A 12,521-nucleotide genomic window follows, 5' to 3' on the forward strand; every position below is an offset into this window, starting at 1 on the left:
GATATGCAATTTATTAGTTTAGTTTATATATACGCATAAGTTTATCTAAACTTTAAATCAAATACAAATATGAGTAAGCATATTTAGTCGGTTAGTCAAACTGTTTATCATATTTTCTTAAGTCGTTAATTCTGAACCAACTAAGAGCACATCTCTTCCTTCTCTTAGAATCCCTTTTCCCTTTCTCTCTTGGTAGGATTAGGATTAGATTTAGATTTTGTCAAAAAAATAAAATACAAATATTAACTTATAAGCATATTATAATGATTTAAAAAATTATTTATTTTGCATAAATCAAGCGACCACAATAGTAAAAGAATTGTTGTTATTCTTTGAGGTATCGAGTTCGAGCACTAAAATTATCAGGGGTATGAACATTCAATAACAAATGATTAAAAATTATTTTTAAATAGATATTATTTTGATCTTACCATATTAATAAAAATATTATTTATTTCATTATTTTTTTATATGATTCATTACTGGTTGACAATTCACCAAGGCTGTTTAAATAGTTAGGATTGAATATATAATTTTGGAGCATCGTAGTGTGTGATAAAAATACACCTAAATGTAGTATTTATGATTATTTTTTAAATCTATCAAATGCAATTTTTTTTGGTTAAAAAGGAAAGCTTATCAGCTAACAACGATGTAGTTCCCTCTTCCAGTACATACTGGCCAACCTGTGTGGTGATTCGTGGAGAAGATGCACTTCGAAATCCCCAGGGATGTTATCTTGTCTAGGATGTCTGCTACTTGGTTTTCTTTGCAGAGGACATGTCGATATTGAACAGTCCAACCTCTCTTTTCGATATTTCGGATATGTAACTTGATGGGTGGTGAGCCCTTGTGCCTGTCATTATTTATCAGTAGGTGGAAAGCTTCTTTGCTGTCCGTTTCAACTTCTAACTTTGAATTGCCTTTATCCCGGGTGTTCATCGTTCCTATGTAGACCTCTCAAAGTTCTGCTTCTACTATCGAGCATACCCCAATGTATTTGTAGAAACCAACAATCCATTTTCCAAGGGTTATGATCTCTTATAGCTCCTCTACATGTTGTGTTACCGTTTGTTGTGTTTCGCCATGCGTCTGTATTGGATTTGTACCATCCGACTCGTGGGTGTCCAAATCTGGGGACGTGATCTTTTGCTTTATGGGATGCATGTACAATTTTTGGTTTGTCTGCATGGCTTTACTCGTCCTCAGTTGGAGTCTTCGACTTCTATCTATGATATTTCCACTGTCTGCAGCTGCACACAGAGGGCATTTGTCATCATTTGAGAGGTGTCTACGCTTTCTATCCGCATTCTTCATGATTTTATTCGAGTAGATCAGTCACATGAATATTTTCACCCTTAGCATCCCTTTGTAATTTTGTATTGTTTTCCACAAGCTCTCGTTTTGTTCTACTGTTGGTCCTCGACGAATACCGTAAGCGTTTTTAATAGAGAATTGGTGGTCGCTGCTCGCTCTTCATCCTATTGAGTCATTTGTTAACTCTGGCATTGGCCCTTTTATTGCAGCCACTCGAAGCAATATGTGCATTGGAATGGGGTGCAGATATGATCTTTTGCTATGTAATTGCATCTCTTGTTTAGATGCTAATTGTTTGATTATTTCTGTTGTCTTTTGTTATTTTTGAACAAATAATTCCTGATGGGTGCAGATATGATGTTTTGTCAACCAAAATTGAGATTCGACTGCTGAAAGCTGAACCAATTCAATGGCAATCTCTTGAATTCAGCAGGGAAGTTGCTGTTCCCCAAAGGGTTAATGTATCTTCAGTTAAATTGATCTGTTTCATGTTGTCTTTATTACTAGATGTTAAACCATGAGACAACCAAATGTGACACCAATAAGGGATGAGCATTCGATCGAGTCGAGTCAAAAAAAATTCGCGTTACTCGAGTTGAAGAGTCGCATTTTATAACTCGGACTTAACTTAAAATTTTTCTAAGTCGAGTTGAGTTGTTCAAGTTTCTATATAAATTTAATTATAATTATTTATTTATAGTACGGATTTATTCTAATTTTTTGACTTTCTCTAACCATAAAAGATATATATATATATATTTCTTCATATTCTTTTCACATTACAACACAATGTTATTTAATATATCACATACAATCTAAAATTATAAAATAGATTTAAAATATTATATTCCAAAGAATGTATTTTGAGGATAAAATATTAATAGGAGTATAAAGGAGTCAAAGAATTTATGTGAAGAAAAAATTTATAAACAATTATAGTTAAAAGACTAAATTGAGTAAAATGCAAAGGTAAACGACTAAATTAAAAAATGAGAGTATAGTTTTAGTAAAAATAAGAATTAAAGTTACATAGGTATTTTATAGTGGTAGGCGAGCATGTAATTTAAATTTGATAAAAAAAATGTACTTAAAATGAAAGATGAATTGAAGAAATACGGGAATCATGCAAAATTGAGTGACTAATTTAAAAAAATAGAAAATTTGTTATCAAAATTGGAATTGAAAGTACATATGTATTCTATGATGATTTAGGAGGATGTAGTTCAAATTTGGTGAAAACTTGACTTAAAATGGAGGAGAATTGAAGGAATGAGAAATCATGGACAAAATCGCAAATATGTCAAAATATTCATCCAAAATTTTGTTTTCTCAAGTTACTCGAAATTTTGAAATCTCAATTCAATTCGAACTCAGAAATTGAATTGAGTTGACGGAAATTACTCGATTTGAATAACTCAAAATAAAAAAAAAATCAATTTTTTTAGTCGAGTCGAATTTTATCCACCCTTACCTCATGACAGCCGGCCAGTCGATGGCAACATTTTGTCGTTTGATATGTCGAATCTTAATAACCCACTCATGATCACAGAGCTCTCAAATTGCGTCAACCAAAGCATTGCCAGCTAAAGCCTCAGACAAGTTGTTCTAAATTTGTCACCTCGAAATTATAAGTTTTCAGAAACACTACTTCACCAACTAGACGATTACAACGCACAAGGACATCCTCTTTTTGCACATAGTCATGATAGAAAAGAACGCTTCACCAATACGTCTAAAGATGAATAGGCCAATCACTATTGGACAGTGAGAACATACCTTAAAGGCTTAAGTTCTGCAGGAACCAATCCTCAAAAGGAAGCGTAAGGAATTCCCGTAAACGTGCCGGTTGTATCACCCTTAGCTAAACGGACATCGCCATTTTGCAACCATGTACTGTATGGTCAACATCCTCTGCTCCTCTACCACAAATACGATAGATATCGATACTCGACAAACGGCGACGGGCCTTTCCACATTCGTTAGAAGGCGATCCTGAATTGCTAACCATAAGAAGATTCATACCCTTTGTGACACCTCAAGCCTCCAAATCACTTTCCAACTGAGCTGGTTATCTTCATTCCCCTTTTGTCCCAAAGACAAATAGGCTGATTTGGTTGTGAATCTCCTATCTATCTCTCACCGCCAACTATGAGAGTCAGCACCCAAATGATTAATTGGTGAGCCAGCGGCCACAACACGTTGCACAATGTGGCTTAGGAGGGCAGTTGAGATTTTATCCCAATCCCAGGCTCCTTGGGTGAGGCACATGTCACGGACAGAAGTTGGATTTGAGGAGTCCGAGCCAATGTAGGAGAACACAAGTCGGTCCTCATCATCTAACCAATAACCATACCCAAAATTTGTTGTTTGACCATTCTAAATGTTCCAGGAGATACTTTCATTAAAATCATTTCATGCGCATTGCAACCCCTCCAAAGCCATGAGCCACTCACATGACTTAAAGCGCTCCTCCCACTTGTATTTAGGACGAATAACCTATAACTATAATTTATCAGATCTAGATATCAGTTGAAAACCGACTTTCACCAAGAAGGCTCTACTTTAGCGATGCAAGTTTTGCAACCCCATTCCCCCATTCTCAATTGGCTTTTGTATTTCTCCTAAGAGACAAGAGGAATATCGCTATTTTAATTATTCGAACCCCAAATGAACGTCTAATAATTTTCTCCATCTCCCCACATAGACCTTTAGGAAGCCATGTATATTGCATGCCATACACCAATACAGCTTGCAGAACAACCTTTGCAAGCGTAATTATACCAGCAACGAAAGGGTTTTCGTCGCCCACCCTGAGACCGTTGATTCATCCCGTCAAATAAGTAAGAATAAGTAGTTTTTGTAACTCTACTATACAATAAAGGAACTCCAAGGTATATGCCCAAATCATTGACCACCTCAAAACCAAAGCTCTAAGCAATGTTATTTCCCATACTCGAAGCATAACACTTGGAAAAACATATTTGGGTTTTCGACATACTAATATGATTCCCATATTCTTCACAAAAATGATTAAGAACCTCCTTAATAACATCAACCTAATTAGAAGACGCCTCCACAAAAAGAGCTAAATCATCTGTAAAAGAAAAAAAAGGTGCGACACCAAGACCATCACGTTAAGAGGCAAACTTGTCCTCAATCTCTCATCTCCGTCTTATTCTCAATTGTCCGAGTTAATCTATCCAAAAAGATACAACGATAAGGGATCTCCCTATTCGGTCCATCTTGAAGGTTTAAAACAATTATTAAGTTCTCCATTCCAAACTAACTTGACACAGATCCAACACACGGCATGATCCGTTCAATGAATTTCACAGGTAATCCAACCACATAGAATGTATCTTCAATGTAATCTCATTTCAACCGGTCATACGCTTTCTCAAGGTCAACCTTGATAGCGATCCAACCTTTCCTGCCTATTTTCCTAGCAATCGAGTGAATTACCTCATGAGCAAAGATGATATTGTCTGTGATTTGTTTGCCCGGAACAAAACTCGCTTAGGTATTGGTCACCTATTTCAGAAGAAACGACTTTAACCGACAAACTAGAAGCTTGATAATAATCTTGTATAACATGTTGCACAAGCTAATTGGCCTGAATGGACTTAAAGTGGTACGATTATTAATCTTCAAAGTTGGTTAACCCACCATCTAGATCTCCATCGAAAAAAACGTTTAGTAAAATGGAAAACTAACCTTCCCACCATATGCCAATCCTTTTGAAAGAAAGCTGCTAGAAGACCATAACACCTAGGCCTTGAGGCATACTATACTTGAATCATCCACATTTCAACCTCACTATACTTGAAGAAATCGCACTCCCTACCCAAAACGTTAATGAATCGAGGCTCAGGAGTAAACAAAGTTTTAAAGAAGTCAACAACCAGTCTTAAGACGATTCGGATCACGACACCAGTTGTCATCTGGAAGCTTAATCAATCCTATCATGTTTTGCTTACGACGCATAACCGTAGAAGTGTGAAAGTAAAACACATGTTTATCCCCCTTCTAAATCCAAGTATTCCGAGCCTTTTGATGACAAAGGCTCTCCTCTTGAGTGAGAACTAGGTCCAATTCTCTTTTGAGCTCCACCTCCAATTCCACAAGGTTAGCATCCTCGTAGCTTTCAAGTGCCTTCTCAATACCTTTGATTCGAGCAATGAGTGGAGATTTTTGCCTCATAATATGCTCAAGAACCTGGAAGCTTGTCGGAAATTCAAATTGTTATCGTGGATTTTCCTTTCCTCCTTTCAAGTGCTAACCGATAGATTCTGAAAATCCAGATGATCACTCCAAGTCTCAAAATACCGATAAGGACGAGGTTGAAACTCACGCCGACTATTACCGAAATCAAGTAATATCGGATGAGGATTGCACCCAAGTTTCTAAAGATGAACAATCTCAGAGTGCTCAAACAACTCGTACCAGACATACACATCAGTCCAAGCGTTGAGAGAACATGCCACGTTTCTAGGTAAACTTTTGGCCTTTAAAACTCATATCGATTAAACTTGAATCAAATATGAACTCGCAGGACATTTAGCACACATCATTTCGTCTTTGAAAATAAAAAAAAGTGAAAAATATGAAAACATTCAGTATTTCATTAAAAAAAACATGATATTTAGATTTTTAATTTAACTTATACAAATTTAAATCATTCTAATAATAATTTTTTGATTTAGTGATATTTGAAATCCTCAAACTTTTGTAAAAAAATCAATATGGACCCTAAATTTTTTTTACACTCAATGTAGTCCTTAAATTAAAATTTTTAATAATTTAATTTTATAGTATTTTCATATTTAATGTAATGAGTATCTTTATAATTGTTTATATTTTATATTTTTAATCTAAATATTTTTTAAATTAAATAAGTCCTCAAACTTTTTAATAATCAATTAAGTCCATATAACACATCATCGTCCATCGAGTACTACCACAACAATATAGTTAACTGTCACATTAAAATTATAGGTTACCATGTAAGTTTATGAACTATCATATAAGCATAATGTTTGATTCTTCTATTTAAAGGATCAAATTAATTTTTTCTAAGTTTAAGAATCATATTTGGTGTAAAAAATATTCAGGGACTACACTAATTATTTTTCTCAAAAGTTTGAGGATCTCAATTACCGCTAAATATATTTTGTATGTTAATGACACTTTTTTCTGCTATTGTTTATAACAAAATTTTGTGTATTTTTTAAATTTAATTGATGTCCAATATGAATTGACATTATATTTTTATTATAAATTAAAATAAATTTTGTTTTATGAATTTTTTTTATCAATTGTATTGTTTTATATTTACATAATTCACATGTTAAATTTATGTAATGAATTTTTTAATAATTATAGTTTAATTTAATTATTTAATAGCTATTTGTTTATTTATATTTTAAAAAATAGATACAACATATATTTTTACTATTTAGTTTTTAATTAAAATTTTTATTTATATTAACCAAATATGCAAGAATCAAACGAACCCATATTATCTCAATTAAAATGAATCATGCCATCAATTTAATTGATAATTAATAAGATATGATTTATTTAATGTCACAATAAAAATTTAATAATTTAATTAATAAAAATTATATTTGAAAATAAAACCATATTAATTTAGCCTTATTATTGTTATTATTAAAATGTGACTTAATATAAAAAAAGTGATCAAATTATATTATTTTTCTCATTTATGTATTATATTGTTTTTCTCATTTATGTGTTTACATTATTTTTCGATCAATTTATATCTAACGTTAAAAACGTTATCATTTTAAGTACCCGATCATAGTGATCATTAAAAAATTATGTTAAATGAAAATTTTCACGTTCTAATAATTTAGAAAATTTTCATTTAAAGTAAAAAAACTCAAAAATATAATTTCTTTTGAAAAAACTCTAAAAAATTCAAAAATCTTAAAAGAGCCATAGAACTTTGAAAATCTTTATTCTAGTCCTTAACCCAAAGTCAATTGCCGTTGTGGGCCGTCCCACCGTCGGCAAACACCCACCCACCGTGGACAGAACACATTACCGGCCACCCATCCCTCACCTGTGCAAGACCAAACCATTTGATACTAAACCCATGTGCTCACAAATCGCAGCAAAACCTAGGGAAATTAATCACACCCCGCAGCAAATTCCAAACCCCGTCATTTAATCTCACATATGACTGATAAAGAGTTTATTATCTTAATCCTTTCTTTCTATAAAATTCATCGGTGGAGCAAAAAAAATTGCTTTCCATATCGAACCTTACTCTCCCATTAACTTTAATATTTTCTGTTTAGTTTTTGTATTTTCATTTGGTTTTAATATAATAATTTTTTAAGCTTTTTAAATAAAATATATAAAATTGTTAAAATATGACGTGTGTATTTGATGAAATCTTTTAACTGTCGTCAGGGGTGTGGCTGGACGGCGCAAACTGCGCGACCGTGCAGGGCTCCAAAAGGGCCTCAAAAAAGTATATATAGTGGCGTTTTTTCAATAAACGCCACTATAGATGGACCTATTGCGACATTTTTTTCAAAAAACGTCACTATTATTGTGCAGGCCCAAACAAGCCCAAAAAAAGTATATATATAGTGGCGTTTTTCCAATAAACACCACTATAGATTGACCTATTGCGTCGTTTTTTCAAAAAAAGCCACTATTGTTACCCCGAAATCGAATATATCTAAAAAATAGGGCTCTTTTATAAGAATTTGTACAGGACCCCCGAAAACCTAGCCACGACCCTGACTGTCGTCACAATTAAAACACTGAAAATGATAACCAAAAAATAATTTATGCACATAAATAAAAAAATGATAGGATTTGAATATGCCTCGTAATAATTATCTATCTTGTAATAATTATCTATCTTATTAATAATAATTATCTACCTTATTGTATTAACACTCTTTCGTAAAGTTTGGTAAGTGTAAATAGGGGTGCTTATCGAGCGAGTCGATTGTGAGTTGGGCAGTGCTCGTTAAAAAAATTTGCTATTTGACTCGTTACTCGTTAAGCTCGACTCGTTGCTCGTTAAGCTCGACTCGTTGATTGTTAAGCTCACTAAAAAATTTACCTTATTTTTTAACTAAAAAAAATTACTAATACTGTATGAGGATATTAGGGTTGGGTTTTTTTGGTATTAAAATAATGTTATTAGTTAATAATATTTTATTATTTATTAAAAAATAATAGATTAGTTAACTTATTATTTTTTATTATTTATTAATAAATCAATAATTATTATTTAGATTTATTTTTTAAATAAAATAATTTTAAAGTAATTACTAAAAATATATTTTAAAAAATTAATGAGAGTGAACTTATCGAGTTGAGTTTAAGCTACGAGCTGCTCAACTTAAGCACCCAGTGTAACTTTTTATTCGGCTGTTCCAATCTTCACTTCTACTTGGTAGGTCAAGTTTCGGATTGTTAGCTCTGAGACAAAGCATAGATTGATCATAGAATAGGATCATTGCAAAAGGAAAAAAAAAAGAATGCAGTTCTTTGGAGGATCCGATATCAGGCGGCGGGGAACAATTCCCACGTGATCTTCGTATTCAATCGAAAAGGAGTGTGCTTGCTTTACAGGGAGTGGAATCGCCCCCTCCACACTCTCAACCTTCAACAAGATCACAAGCTCATGTTCGGTCTCCTGTTCTCCCTCAAATCCCTTGCAGCCAAAATGGATCCCACCTGGTTTCTCTTTCTTTCATTCTTTCTTTTCCGCTTAACTTTTTCGAGTTCATAATTTTTGAATTGTTGATGATCCGCAGCGCCGATAAGGGATATTTAGGGGTCCCTCAGTTGCCAGGTCAAGGGTGTTCTTTTCATAGCTTCCGTACTAATACCTACAAGCTTAATTTCATGGAAACTCCTCCTCGTATTAAGGTCTGTTTTTTCTTCCTTTTTTCGCCTACTCCGTTATGGTGGTTCAACTAATATACGCTGGTTTTTTTTTTTCATTTGAATTTAACGAGAAAACTCTGGTTCGATCAGGGAATTTGAAATTCAAAATAGTGATGATGATGAGATTAAATAATGTAAAACCTAAAATCTGTGAGGGTTTTGCCCCAACATTTCTACCCTGTTGCACTAGCACTTAAGTTCAATACAAAATCTTCCAAGAATTCAGATCATATATACTAATATATATATGTATCTAAGTTCTTCTATAGGGTCATATCTCGTATGGCTGAACATTGTATTACTGTGCTTATTTCTCAAATCTTTAAGGCTAAAGCTGCTGTTTGATCAATTAAAATAATTCGATAGTAGCATCAAAACTACCCAGTATTTCGTTTTTTCTGTATGTTTCTTACAGCATTATTACTGTCGTAAACGGTTTTCGTCCGGGAACGAAATTTTTAATTTGGCGGGAAAAATAACACGAATAAATAAATGATTTTATTTTAAAAAATATTTTGGGAGTCGCTATTGACCTTTTGGGTCAGGTAGGTCAAATACCTAAAAACAATCTTTTAAATTAGTTTTGAATAAAACATAATTTAAAAGATAAAATTGATCTGCATATAACCAAAAAATTTTAATAAAAAATGATTCGTGGTCGATTACGTTTAGGGAAGGATTAGCACTCCTATAACGCCCAAAATTTGGTACTCATTAATTATAATTTGTCTCTATTATTATAAATTTAAATATTCAAAAATATATTTAATCTATAATTATGTCATTTCAAATTTACTAGTATAATTATAAGGAAATTTATTAATTTTTATATAAATAAGATATTTATTTATTTAGAAATATCAGAAAATAACTTCTAGGTGCTTTACGATAGCTCTTTTCTTCGATATTAAAAAATAAATATAAAAAAAATATTTCTTAAAAATAATATATTTTATAGGATAAAGACTTCTAAGTGCTTTAAGACAGTCCTTTTCTTTAATATTATTAAAATATGATTATTATTATTATTTTATATAAAAAATAATTCATATAAAGATTTAATAAAAAGAAAAATAAAATAAATAATTATTTATTATATATATATTTGTAATAATAATACTAATAATAATAATAATATATTACAAATAAACATATAAAATTAAATCAACAACTAAAATAAATGAAATTAAAACTATATAAAAATGATTAATAATTTAAAACTATTGACTAGATTAGAATATATTAAAAATAAATATCTAATTCGTAATTAATTATTTATAATTTCAGTGGCTAAACATGCTATTCTACCCCTTTTATTAATTTAGTGACTAGATTAAAATTATATTAAATTCGTATATCAAATTAAAAGAAATTAAAACATGTTATTCGGGGTTTAAAATATTAATTAATAAACTTATGAGGGCTAAATCGAATATTTTCCTAACATATATATATTTACTGTAAAGGACTAAACTAGTATAAATTAAAATGGGAAAACCAAATTATAATAAATAAAACATACTATAATGATCAAATTGCAAGTTTTTAAAGTTACAGTGGCTGCGGGAATAGTTTAGCCGTGCGTGAAATTACACAAAGGCCCTCACCAAAACTACGTCGTTTTGGTGAGGGTATTTAAACCCTGTTATAGCCGGCCCTAAGGGCCATTTTCTCATTTGTTCTTTCTTCTTCTCTCTCTAAACTGAGAGAGTTTAACATTCTCTCTCGCCTCTCTCTTTAAATCCCTCATCGGAGGGATTAGAGTTCCGGCCGGCAACCGTGCTCCGGTGCCGACCACCACCTCCGGTGGCCAGAAAAGAAAAAAACCCCTCAAAAGATAGATCGGTACTACCTAAAACCGATTTAGATATCCGTTTCCTTTAAATAGTCTCGGATTTACGTAGATCTTAAAAAACTACCTTCGATTTTTGATTTTCCGATGACGTTTAGAGTTATGCTCGGTGGTAAGTCTCTCGGTTTTTTTCTTTTCTCTCGGTTTGTATTTGCTCTCGGGTTTTTGCTTGCTTTCTGTCTGTTGATTGTTGTATGCTTGCTGGGTTGATGTCCTTCTCTTTGTTGCTGCGTTGGTTGTTCTCTCCGTCTCCTCTGTTGCTCTCTGTTTTTTTTCTTTTCGCAGGTATGGTGGCCATTTTTATAGGCCACCACGGTGATGGCTTTAGACTGGTTAAAGGAGTAAACTTTGGTGAGTCACCGAACTTGTGGTGACTCACGGAAGAATGGGTCGCGTGGACGGCTGGAATGACTCTTCTGGGGGCTTCGACAGGCGTCGTGGCAGCTGCTGAGGACGGCGGCGTTGTAGTTGAAGCACCTGGCAGTGGAAACGTTGGTAGCATCGGTTGGACCACCTGGCAGCAAAGGATAAAGCGGCTGCTCATCTTCCCAACGGCGGCTGGCAGCTTGGGGAAACCTTAGAAGGGTTAGGGTTTCTCAACCGGGTTGGGTTTGCATTTCTTTGGGCTTCAGGATTTGTAAATGGGCCTGTAAAAATGTAATAATAATAAATTATTTATTTAATAATAATAATATAATATAATAATAATATTAAAACAAAATAATAATAATAAATAAAACTAATGAAATAAAAAACTAGTGTCTTCAGCTGCCCCTCTTTGTTCATTCTTGTGTTAACGAGAATAGGGGAAAGACGAAAAGACAATAAGTTTTTTTTTTCATTTGACTTCACTTGATTATGATGGAAATGTTGAACAAGTTCTTCTTCTTTGGGATTAGTTATTCTCATTATGAACTTTTCCACTGGGGATAACAATTTATCTCATTCTATAATGCAATCTAGCAAAGAGTTGAACAAATTCTTCTCTTTCAGATGAGTTCTTCTCATTATGAACACTTCTGGTAATGTTGATGCTGATCTATCTCCTTCTGTGATAGAGTCAAACAAAGGTTGAACAAATTCTTCTTATTATGAACTTCTTCTTCCTCTTCAGATAAGTTCTTCTCATTATGAACTCTTCTCTGGAAAAGTTGATCCATCGAGTGATGAATTCAAACAAAAAGTTGAACAAATTCTTATCATTATGAATTTCTTCCTCTTTCTTCAGATGAGTTATTCTCATTATGAACTCTCTTTGGAAAAGTTAATCCATCAAGTGATGAATTCGAGCAAAAGGTTAAACAAGTTCTTCTCATTATGAACTTCTTCTTCCTTCTTCAGATGAGTTCTTCTCATTATGAACACTTTTGGAAATGTTGATCCATCAAGTGATGGATTTGAGCAAAAGGTTGAA

At 32.8% G+C, this 12,521-nt stretch overlaps 1 pseudogene; it reads left to right on the plus strand.

Moving 5' to 3' along the window:
* Positions 1–8,843: 8,843 nt before the first annotated feature.
* LOC120124998 overlaps positions 8,844–12,521 on the plus strand; it is a 39,568-nt pseudogene continuing 35,890 nt past the window's right edge.

This window comes from Hibiscus syriacus, unplaced genomic scaffold (assembly GCF_006381635.1).
Source record: "Hibiscus syriacus cultivar Baekdansim isolate YM2019G1 unplaced genomic scaffold, ASM638163v2 tig00110429_pilon, whole genome shotgun sequence".
In the NCBI taxonomy this organism is placed as follows: domain Eukaryota; kingdom Viridiplantae; phylum Streptophyta; class Magnoliopsida; order Malvales; family Malvaceae; genus Hibiscus; species Hibiscus syriacus.